This window comes from Strongylocentrotus purpuratus, unplaced genomic scaffold (genome assembly GCF_000002235.5).
Source record: "Strongylocentrotus purpuratus isolate Spur 01 unplaced genomic scaffold, Spur_5.0 spur5_scaffold_2, whole genome shotgun sequence".
Lineage (NCBI taxonomy): Eukaryota > Metazoa > Echinodermata > Echinoidea > Camarodonta > Strongylocentrotidae > Strongylocentrotus > Strongylocentrotus purpuratus.
Genome location: NW_022145605.1, coordinates 12,327,679 through 12,338,613, shown reverse-complemented (window position 1 = coordinate 12,338,613; position 10,935 = coordinate 12,327,679).

Sequence of the window (10,935 nt, the reverse complement as noted above, 5' to 3'; positions counted from 1 at the left end):
AGCCTTATAATGAAATAACATTCAAAAGCAAAATTCAAGTATTTTAGACTTTTCATAAATTCCACATCAAGAATATGAAATCTCCAAAGATAATAGAAAATATGAATGATTTTAATCAACATTTTATGCCTTTTACAATAATTTTTACAAAATATTTTCAATGATGCTAATGGCTTTCCATAACTGTTAAGTCCAACTTAGAGATAAGTTCACCTTAGGATGTTTGTGAATCACCCCCTTTTCTGGCTTCTTATTTCTGTCCTTCATTCTTCCTGTACCTCTCACCTAATTACCAACTCTTGACAGCGCAACCATTTCCCCTGTGCCCCAGCATGATTCATCATCAAGCAGAGGAATTCAACCACCAGTAGAAAAGGAGGAAGAAGAAGAAGAAGGTTGCTAGGGGGATCCGTATATTTTATGGCCGGATAAATGAGGGTCAGACTCTATTTTGCCTCAGACTTCTTAAAATTTTTGACAGGAAAAATTCTGGAGTATATCATTTATGCCCGTGTTCTCTTTTGTTAGATGGAGAGTAATTGTACAATGTGTAATCCCAACACAAATATCGAACTTACCTGCCTAGCTAGGAGGGTTAAATAAAGAGTTCAGATCATTTACTGATTATGCTTGGTATTGCATGTACTAACTGATCAGGGCTAGGCTGAAAAGATGCCACTTTTGGATGCACTGATTTTACTTTCAACCCGTTGATCGTCTGATAGACTTAAAAAGCTAAGTGGGGTTGCATGCACTGTGAAGCAGTATCCCTATGAACGCCATGCCTGGCTGCTCGTTTGTGTTGTAGTCATGTGTACAGTCTTCTAGAGCACAATGTTTTCATCGTAATAGTATTTACAAATTTGCTTCATTAATTTTGCAATTTTTTATCAGGATCTGTCGTACAAAAGCGAAAAGGATATTATTTTTCTAATATTAAATAATAGTCGCATTTGTATAGAGCTTAATACTATGTTTCTGAGCACTTTACATTGCAATTATCATTACCTGATTTTACCTAAAAGGGTGTAAGATCAACACACGTGCCTTATAGAATTTTACTCTAAACCCGTGTTTTAAATTGTTACATGTACCCAGCTGGATAGAAAACATGTAAAAGCCTTCTAAGAGATTGTATAAGAGCGAGTGTAGTCTCTGCCTCTCTGTTGGTTGCTTTGTATTGTGATGCCCATAGCTGTTATACACGCTGTGTTCCAATAACAGTCAAACCTGCTTTAGTGACCACCTGTCTACAAGGACCACATTTTTTGTTTCCCTTGAAAATGGTTTCTCATTGAAATGCATACTAAAAGTACCTGTCCACAAAGACCACTCTTTGTGTTTCCCTTCGGCAGTCGCCATAGACAGCTTTGTTCTGAAAGAAGTAAGTTGCTTGTAAATCCTTGACATTCCATTCTATAGATTTACAGCGAATTTGTACATGAACGGCAAGAACAGACTTTGTTCGGTGCCCAGCGTGAAATTAACCTTGTCGGGGACAAAACTTTGCGCTCGGATGGGAGGAATTTGATCGGCAAATGCCATTTCATCTATTTGAAAACAATGTCAATGTGCTGTCATAAATGGAAAGTGCTTGATTCTGTAAAATGGAACAATGGATGATTTGAAACTACCTCCACACCTGTATGTTCACACTCTGCTGAATGAAACATGGTCCTTTTAAAAGTTTTATTTTTATATTTTTTAAAGAGAGTGCAGAGTATGTGCAGAAGTGCACCGCCCTTTTTTTTAAAAAGTACCATTGCATGCATGTTAAAAGGTTGTGTGCACTCTGTGTAAGCCTGTGCCAAGAGTATGCATGGATATATTTGGTGCTCATAGGCGAATGCCTCTGCTAATTTTTTTTAATAACTCTTTAAGGATACAACTAAATTATTTTGTATTATACCCCCATTCTCATCTCCAACACTTTTGAAATTTGGTGCTTCCTATCACATGCCCTATCTTGTTCCACAGCTTGCAAATTCCTGCATCTGAAATTAATGGCATAGAAGTGACAATCATTTTCTTTCAAAGGGAGGCGGGGGGGGGGGGGGGGGGGGGGGGGGGGGGGGGGGGTGGGGGGGGGTGGGAGAATGATGAGTATTTTTTTGCCTCCTTTGATCACAAAAGTCACCCTGGTAATAATTGGTAAATTATTCTGAATTGAATTCACTATAAATCAAAAAGTGACATTTGCTTTAGCAATCTTGTTTTTACAGTGTGCAACTCTTTACAGCTTTGAGCCAAAGACATATTTATTCATGATGTATGAATGAGAGGATGACCACATTTTGAAGCAATCTGCAATGGCTTGATCAGCCCGATTCTTGTGATGCTGTACTTCATTCACACATTTGAATTAAAAATAATTCTCTATATCCTGCCTCGTGAATCTGAAAGAAATTACAACATTTATAGGTTTCGGTGGTAGATAACAAAATTCAAGACATTTCCTTTTAGTGCGTGCTTTTCTCACAGGTCTTATTCATGTATATACATTTGAAATTGATTTGAATTAATGCATTTCAGGCTGTTAAAAATGCTTGGCAAGAGAGACAGAAGAATTTTTGTTTTTTACCTTCTTGAAAAGACTTTTAAAAATGCATTTGTTTTTGTTTTGGCTACTTGACTTAAGCAAGTGCCTCAGAACAATGAAAGTTAATTTATTTATATATTTATGTGATGAGTGTAATTATTTTGGAAGACTTGAAGTTAGGAATACATGTACATAGTTATGAATTGCAAGAATCCATGAGGCTTACAGATAAGCAGTTATGATTCAAAGGAAATAATTTTGTTTTCACTGGAGCACACAAGTCAAAATGTTCTTGTCAAGTACTATACTACTGAAAACCTTGTTAAATGAAATAAATAAATCACATTTGTTAACATAAAAAGGTTTCATACTGTTTTTTACCACTGCAAATCTGTACCTGTTTTTGTTACAAAGATGATTTTCAGTGAGAAAAATAAATGTGGACGTTTTACAGACTCAATAAGCTGCATCAGTTTTTTTAAATCTCTGTAAGTTGTTCTAGTAGCTTAAAAAAAAGTGTTGATAAAACGGGACATCAAAAGGGTAACCATGAAAACATAATGTTAATAAATGATGCGGAAGTGCTTTGATTGCGGCGGATCTGAAGAGGGTGAGGGAAGGATGAATAGAATGAGAAGAGACTAAGAGAGAGAGAGAGGGATCTGAAGAGGGTGAGGGAAGGATGAATAGAATGAGAAGAGACTAAGAGAGAGAGGGAGGGATCTGAAGAGGGTGAGGGAAGGATGAAGAGAATGAGAAGAGACTAAGAGAGAGAGGGAGGGATCTGAAGAGGGTGAGGGAAGGATGAAGAGAATGAGAAGAGACTAAGAGAGAGAGAGAGAGGGATCTGAAGAGGGTGAGGGAAGGATGAAGAGAATGAGAAGAGACTAAGAGAGAGAGGGAGGGATCTGAAGAGGGTGAGGGAAGGATGAATAGAATGAGAAGAGACTTAGAGAGAGAGAGAGAGGGATCTGAAGAGGGTGAGGGAAGGATGAAGAGAATGAGAAGAGACTTAGAGAGAGAGAGAGAGATCTGAAGAGGGTGAGGGAAGGATGAAGAGAATGAGAAGAGACTAAGAGAGAGAGAGAGGGATCTGAAGAGGGTGAGGGAAGGATGAAGAGAATGAGAAGAGACTAAGAGAGAGAGGGAGGGATCTGAAGAGGGTGAGGGAAGGATGAATAGAATGAGAAGAGACTAAGAGAGAGAGGGAGGGATCTGAAGAGGGTGAGGGAAGGATGAATAGAATGAGAAGAGACTTAGAGAGAGAGAGAGAGGGATCTGAAGAGGGTGAGGGAAGGATGAATAGAATGAGAAGAGACTTAGAGAGAGAGAGAGGGATCTGAAGAGGGTGAGGGAAGGATGAATAGAATGAGAAGAGACTAAGAGAGAGAGGGAGGGATCTGAAGAGGGTGAGGGAAGGACGAAGAGAATGAGAAGAGACTAAGAGAGAGAGGGAGGGATCTGAAGAGGGTGAGGGAAGGATGAATAGAATGAGAAGAGACTTAGAGAGAGAGAGAGGGATCTGAAGAGGGTGAGGGAAGGATGAATAGAATGAGAAGAGACTTAGAGAGAGAGAGAGGGATCTGAAGAGGGTGAGGGAAGGATGAAGAGAATGAGAAGAGACTTAGAGAGAGAGAGAGGGAGGGATCTGAAGAGGGTGAGGGAAGGATGAAGAGAATGAGAAGAGACTTAGAGAGAGAGAGGGAGGGATCTGAAGAGGGTGAGGGAAGGATGAATAGAATGAGAAGAGACTTAGAGAGAGAGAGAGGGAGGGATCTGAAGAGGGTGAGGGAAGGATGAAGAGAATGAGAAGAGACTTAGAGAGAGAGGGATCTGAAGAGGGTGAGGGAAGGATGAAGAGAATGAGAAGAGACTTAGAGAGAGAGAGGGAGGGGTCTGAAGAGGGTGAGGGAAGGATGAAGAGAATGAGAAGAGACTAAGAGAGAGAGGGAGGGATCTGAAGAGGGTGAGGGAAGGATGAAGAGAATGAGAAGAGACTAAGAGAGAGAGAGAGAGGGATCTGAAGAGGGTGAGGGAAGGATGAAGAGAATGAGAAGAGACTAAGAGAGAGAGGGAGGGATCTGAAGAGGGTGAGGGAAGGATGAAGAGAATGAGAAGAGACTAAGAGAGAGAGAGGGAGGGATCTGAAGAGGGTGAGGGAAGGATGAATAGAATGAGAAGAGACTTAGAGAGAGAGAGAGAGGGATCTGAAGAGGGTGAGGGAAGGATGAAGAGAATGAGAAGAGACTAAGAGAGAGAGGGAGGGATCTGAAGAGGGTGAAGGAAGGATGAATGGAATGAGAAGAGATAAGAGAGAGAGGGAGGGATCTGAAGAGGGTGAGGGAAGGATGAATAGAATGAGAAGAGACTTAGAGAGAGGGGGAGGGATCTGAAGAGGGTGAGGGAAGGATGAAGAGAATGAGAAGAGACTTAGAGAGAGAGAGAGAGGGATCTGAAGAGGGTGAGGGAAGGATGAAGAGAATGAGAAGAGACTTAGAGAGAGAGAGAGGGAGGGATCTGAAGAGGGTGAGGGAAGGATGAATAGAATGAGAAGAGACTTAGAGAGAGAGAGAGAGAGGGATCTGAAGAGGGTGAGGGAAGGATGAAGAGAATGAGAAGAGACTAAGAGAGAGAGGGAGGGATCTGAAGAGGGTGAGGGAAGGATGAAGAGAATGAGAAGAGACTAAGAGAGAGAGGGAGGGATCTGAAGAGGGTGAGGGAAGGATGAATAGAATGAGAAGAGACTTAGAGAGAGAGAGGGAGGGATCTGAAGAGGGTGAGGGAAGGATGAAGAGAATGAGAAGAGACTTAGAGAGAGAGAGAGAGGGATCTGAAGAGGGTGAGGGAAGGATGAAGAGAATGAGAAGAGACTTAGAGAGAGAGAGGGAGGGATCTGAAGAGGGTGAGGGAAGGATGAAGAGAATGAGAAGAGACTTAGAGAGAGAGAGAGGGAGGGATCTGAAGAGGGTGAGGGAAGGATGAATAGAATGAGAAGAGACTTAGAGAGAGAGAGAGGGATCTGAAGAGGGTGAGGGAAGGATGAAGAGAATGAGAAGAGACTTAGAGAGAGAGAGGGAGGGATCTGAAGAGGGTGAGGGAAGGATGAAGAGAATGAGAAGAGACTAAGAGAGAGAGGGAGGGATCTGAAGAGGGTGAGGGAAGGATGAAGAGAATGAGAAGAGACTTAGAGAGAGAGAGAGAGGGATCTGAAGAGGGTGAGGGAAGGATGAATAGAATGAGAAGAGACTTAGAGAGAGAGGGAGGGATCTGAAGAGGGTGAGGGAAGGATGAATAGAATGAGAAGAGACTTAGAGAGAGAGAGAGAGAGGGATTTGAAGAGGGTGAGGGAAGGATGAAGAGAATGAGAAGAGACTAAGAGAGAGAGAGGGAGGGATCTGAAGAGGGTGAGGGAAGGATGAATAGAATGAGAAGAGACTTAGAGAGAGAGAGAGAGAGGGATTTGAAGAGGGTGAGGGAAGGATGAATAGAATGAGAAGAGACTAAGAGAGAGAGAGGGAGGGATCTGAAGAGGGTGAGGGAAGGATGAAGAGAATGAGAAGAGACTTAGAGAGAGAGAGAGAGGGATCTGAAGAGGGTGAGGGAAGGATGAAGAGAATGAGAAGAGACTTAGAGAGAGAGAGGGAGGGATCTGAAGAGGGTGAGGGAAGGATGAATAGAATGAGAAGAGACTAAGAGAGAGAGGGAGGGATCTGAAGAGGGTGAGGGAAGGATGAATAGAATGAGAAGAGACTTAGAGAGAGAGAGAGGGAGGGATCTGAAGAGGGTGAGGGAAGGATGAAGAGAATGAGAAGAGACTTAGAGAGAGAGAGAGAGGGATCTGAAGAGGGTGAGGGAAGGATGAAGAGAATGAGAAGAGACTTAGAGAGAGAGAGGGAGGGATCTGAAGAGGGTGAGGGAAGGATGAAGAGAATGAGAAGAGACTTAGAGAGAGAGAGAGGGAGGGATCTGAAGAGGGTGAGTGAAGGATGAATAGAATGAGAAGAGACTTAGAGAGAGAGAGAGGGATCTGAAGAGGGTGAGGGAAGGATGAAGAGAATGAGAAGAGACTTAGAGAGAGAGAGGGAGGGATCTGAAGAGGGTGAGGGAAGGATGAAGAGAATGAGAGAGACTTAGAGAGAGAGAGAGAGAGGGATCTGAAAAGGGTGAGGGAAGGATGAATAGAATGAGAAGAGACTTAGAGAGAGAGAGAGGGAGGGATCTGAAGAGGGTGAGGGAAGGATGAAGAGAATGAGAAGAGACTTAGAGAGAGAGAGAGAGGGATCTGAAGAGGGTGAGGGAAGGATGAATAGAATGAGAAGAGACTTAGAGAGAGAGAGAGAGAGAGGGAGGGATCTGAAGAGGGTGAGGGAAGGATGAAGAGAATGAGAAGAGACTAAGAGAGAGAGGGAGGGATCTGAAGAGGGTGAGGGAAGGATGAAGAGAATGAGAAGAGACTTAGAGAGAGAGAGAGAGAGAGGGATCTGAAGAGGGTGAGGGAAGGATGAAGAGAATGAGAAGAGACTTAGAGAGAGAGAGAGGGAGGGATCTGAAGAGGGTGAGGGAAGGATGAATAGAATGAGAAGAGACTTAGAGAGAGAGAGAGAGGGATCTGAAGAGGGTGAGGGAAGGATGAATAGAATGAGAAGAGACTTAGAGAGAGAGGGAGGGATCTGAAGAGGGTGAGGGAAGGATGAAGAGAATGAGAAGAGACTTAGAGAGAGAGAGAGGGATTTGAAGAGGGTGAGGGAAGGATGAAGAGAATGAGAAGAGACTTAGAGAGAGAGAGAGAGGGATCTGAAGAGGGTGAGGGAAGGATGAATAGAATGAGAAGAGACTTAGAGAGAGAGAGAGAGAGAGGGAGGGATCTGAAGAGGGTGAGGGAAGGATGAAGAGAATGAGAAGAGACTAAGAGAGAGAGGGAGGGATCTGAAGAGGGTGAGGGAAGGATGAAGAGAATGAGAAGAGACTTAGAGAGAGAGAGAGAGAGAGGGATCTGAAGAGGGTGAGGGAAGGATGAAGAGAATGAGAAGAGACTTAGAGAGAGAGAGAGGGAGGGATCTGAAGAGGGTGAGGGAAGGATGAATAGAATGAGAAGAGACTTAGAGAGAGAGAGAGAGGGATCTGAAGAGGGTGAGGGAAGGATGAATAGAATGAGAAGAGACTTAGAGAGAGAGGGAGGGATCTGAAGAGGGTGAGGGAAGGATGAAGAGAATGAGAAGAGACTTAGAGAGAGAGAGAGGGAGGGATCTGAAGAGGGTGAGGGAAGGATGAAGAGAATGAGAAGAGACTTAGAGAGAGAGAGAGGGAGGGATCTGAAGAGGGTGAGGGAAGGATGAAGAGAATGAGAAGAGACTAAGAGAGAGAGGGAGGGATCTGAAGAGGGTGAGGGAAGGATGAAGAGAATGAGAAGAGACTTAGAGAGAGAGAGAGAGAGAGGGATCTGAAGAGGGTGAGGGAAGGATGAAGAGAATGAGAAGAGACTTAGAGAGAGAGAGAGGGAGGGATCTGAAGAGGGTGAGGGAAGGATGAATAGAATGAGAAGAGACTTAGAGAGAGAGAGAGAGGGATCTGAAGAGGGTGAGGGAAGGATGAAGAGAATGAGAAGAGACTTAGAGAGAGAGGGAGGGATCTGAAGAGGGTGAGGGAAGGATGAAGAGAATGAGAAGAGACTTAGAGAGAGAGAGAGGGATTTGAAGAGGGTGAGGGAAGGATGAAGAGAATGAGAAGAGACTTAGAGAGAGAGAGAGGGATCTGAAGAGGGTGAGGGAAGGATGAATAGAATGAGAAGAGACTTAGAGAGAGAGAGAGGGAGGGATCTGAAGAGGGTGAGGGAAGGATGAAGAGAATGAGAAGAGACTTAGAGAGAGAGAGAGGGAGAGATCTGAAGAGGGTGAGGGAAGGATGAAGAGAATGAGAAGAGACTTAGAGAGAGAGAGAGGGAGGGATCTGAAAAGGGTGAGGGAAGGATGAAGAGAATGAGAAGAGACTTAGAGAGAGAGAGAGGGAGGGATCTGATGAGGGTGAGGGAAGGATGAATAGAATGAGAAGAGACTTAGAGAGAGAGAGGGATCTGAAGAGGGTGAGGGAAGGATGAAGAGAATGAGAAGAGACTTAGAGAGAGAGAGGGAGGGATCTGAAGAGGGTGAGGGAAGGATGAATAGAATGAGAAGAGACTTAGAGAGAGAGGGAGGGATCTGAAGAGGGTGAGGGAAGGATGAAGAGAATGAGAAGAGACTTAGAGAGAGAGGGAGGGATCTGAAGAGGGTGAGGGAAGGATGAAGAGAATGAGAAGAGACTTAGAGAGAGAGAGGGAGGGATCTGAAGAGGGTGAGGGAAGGATGAAGAGAATGAGAAGAGACTTAGAGAGAGAGAGAGAGGGATCTGAAGAGGGTGAGGGAAGGATGAAGAGAATGAGAAGAGACTTAGAGAGAGGGAGGGATCTGAAGAGGGTGAGGGAAGGATGAAGAGAATGAGAAGAGACTTAGAGAGAGAGAGAGGGAGGGATCTGAAGAGGGTGAGGGAAGGATGAATAGAATGAGAAGAGACTTAGAGAGAGAGAGAGGGATCTGAAGAGGGTGAGGGAAGGATGAAGAGAATGAGAAGAGACTTAGAGAGAGAGAGGGAGGGATCTGAAGAGGGTGAGGGAAGGATGAAGAGAATGAGAGAGACTTAGAGAGAGAGAGAGAGGGATCTGAAAAGGGTGAGGGAAGGATGAATAGAATGAGAAGAGACTTAGAGAGAGAGAGAGGGAGGGATCTGAAGAGGGTGAGGGAAGGATGAAGAGAATGAGAAGAGACTTAGAGAGAGAGAGAGAGAGGGATCTGAAGAGGGTGAGGGAAGGATGAATAGAATGAGAAGAGACTTAGAGAGAGAGAGAGGGAGGGATCTGAAGAGGGTGAGGGAAGGATGAAGAGAATGAGAAGAGACTAAGAGAGAGAGGGAGGGATCTGAAGAGGGTGAGGGAAGGATGAAGAGAATGAGAAGAGACTTAGAGAGAGAGAGAGAGAGGGATCTGAAGAGGGTGAGGGAAGGATGAAGAGAATGAGAAGAGACTTAGAGAGAGAGAGAGGGAGGGATCTGAAGAGGGTGAGGGAAGGATGAATAGAATGAGAAGAGACTTAGAGAGAGAGAGAGAGGGATCTGAAGAGGGTGAGGGAAGGATGAATAGAATGAGAAGAGACTTAGAGAGAGAGGGAGGGATCTGAAGAGGGTGAGGGAAGGATGAAGAGAATGAGAAGAGACTTAGAGAGAGAGAGAGGGATTTGAAGAGGGTGAGGGAAGGATGAAGAGAATGAGAAGAGACTTAGAGAGAGAGAGAGGGATCTGAAGAGGGTGAGGGAAGGATGAATAGAATGAGAAGAGACTTAGAGAGAGAGAGAGGGAGGGATCTGAAGAGGGTGAGGGAAGGATGAAGAGAATGAGAAGAGACTTAGAGAGAGAGAGAGGGAGGGATCTGAAGAGGGTGAGGGAAGGATGAAGAGAATGAGAAGAGACTAAGAGAGAGAGGGAGGGATCTGAAGAGGGTGAGGGAAGGATGAAGAGAATGAGAAGAGACTTAGAGAGAGAGAGAGAGAGAGAGGGATCTGAAGAGGGTGAGGGAAGGATGAAGAGAATGAGAAGAGACTTAGAGAGAGAGAGAGGGAGGGATCTGAAGAGGGTGAGGGAAGGATGAATAGAATGAGAAGAGACTTAGAGAGAGAGAGAGAGGGATCTGAAGAGGGTGAGGGAAGGATGAATAGAATGAGAAGAGACTTAGAGAGAGAGGGAGGGATCTGAAGAGGGTGAGGGAAGGATGAAGAGAATGAGAAGAGACTTAGAGAGAGAGAGAGGGATTTGAAGAGGGTGAGGGAAGGATGAAGAGAATGAGAAGAGACTTAGAGAGAGAGAGAGGGATCTGAAGAGGGTGAGGGAAGGATGAATAGAATGAGAAGAGACTTAGAGAGAGAGAGAGGGAGGGATCTGAAGAGGGTGAGGGAAGGATGAAGAGAATGAGAAGAGACTTAGAGAGAGAGAGAGGGAGAGATCTGAAGAGGGTGAGGGAAGGATGAAGAGAATGAGAAGAGACTTAGAGAGAGAGGGAGGGATCTGAAGAGGGTGAGGGAAGGATGAATAGAATGAGAAGAGACTTAGAGAGAGAGGGAGGGATCTGAAGAGGGTGAGGGAAGGATGAAGAGAATGAGAAGAGACTTAGAGAGAGAGAGGGAGGGATCTGAAGAGGGTGAGGGAAGGATGAAGAGAATGAGAAGAGACTTAGAGAGAGAGGGAGGGATCTGAAGAGGGTGAGGGAAGGATGAATAGAATGAGAAGAGACTTAGAGAGAGAGGGAGGGATCTGAAGAGGGTGAGGGAAGGATGAAGAGAATGAGAAGAGACTTAGAGAGAGAGAGAGGGAGGGAT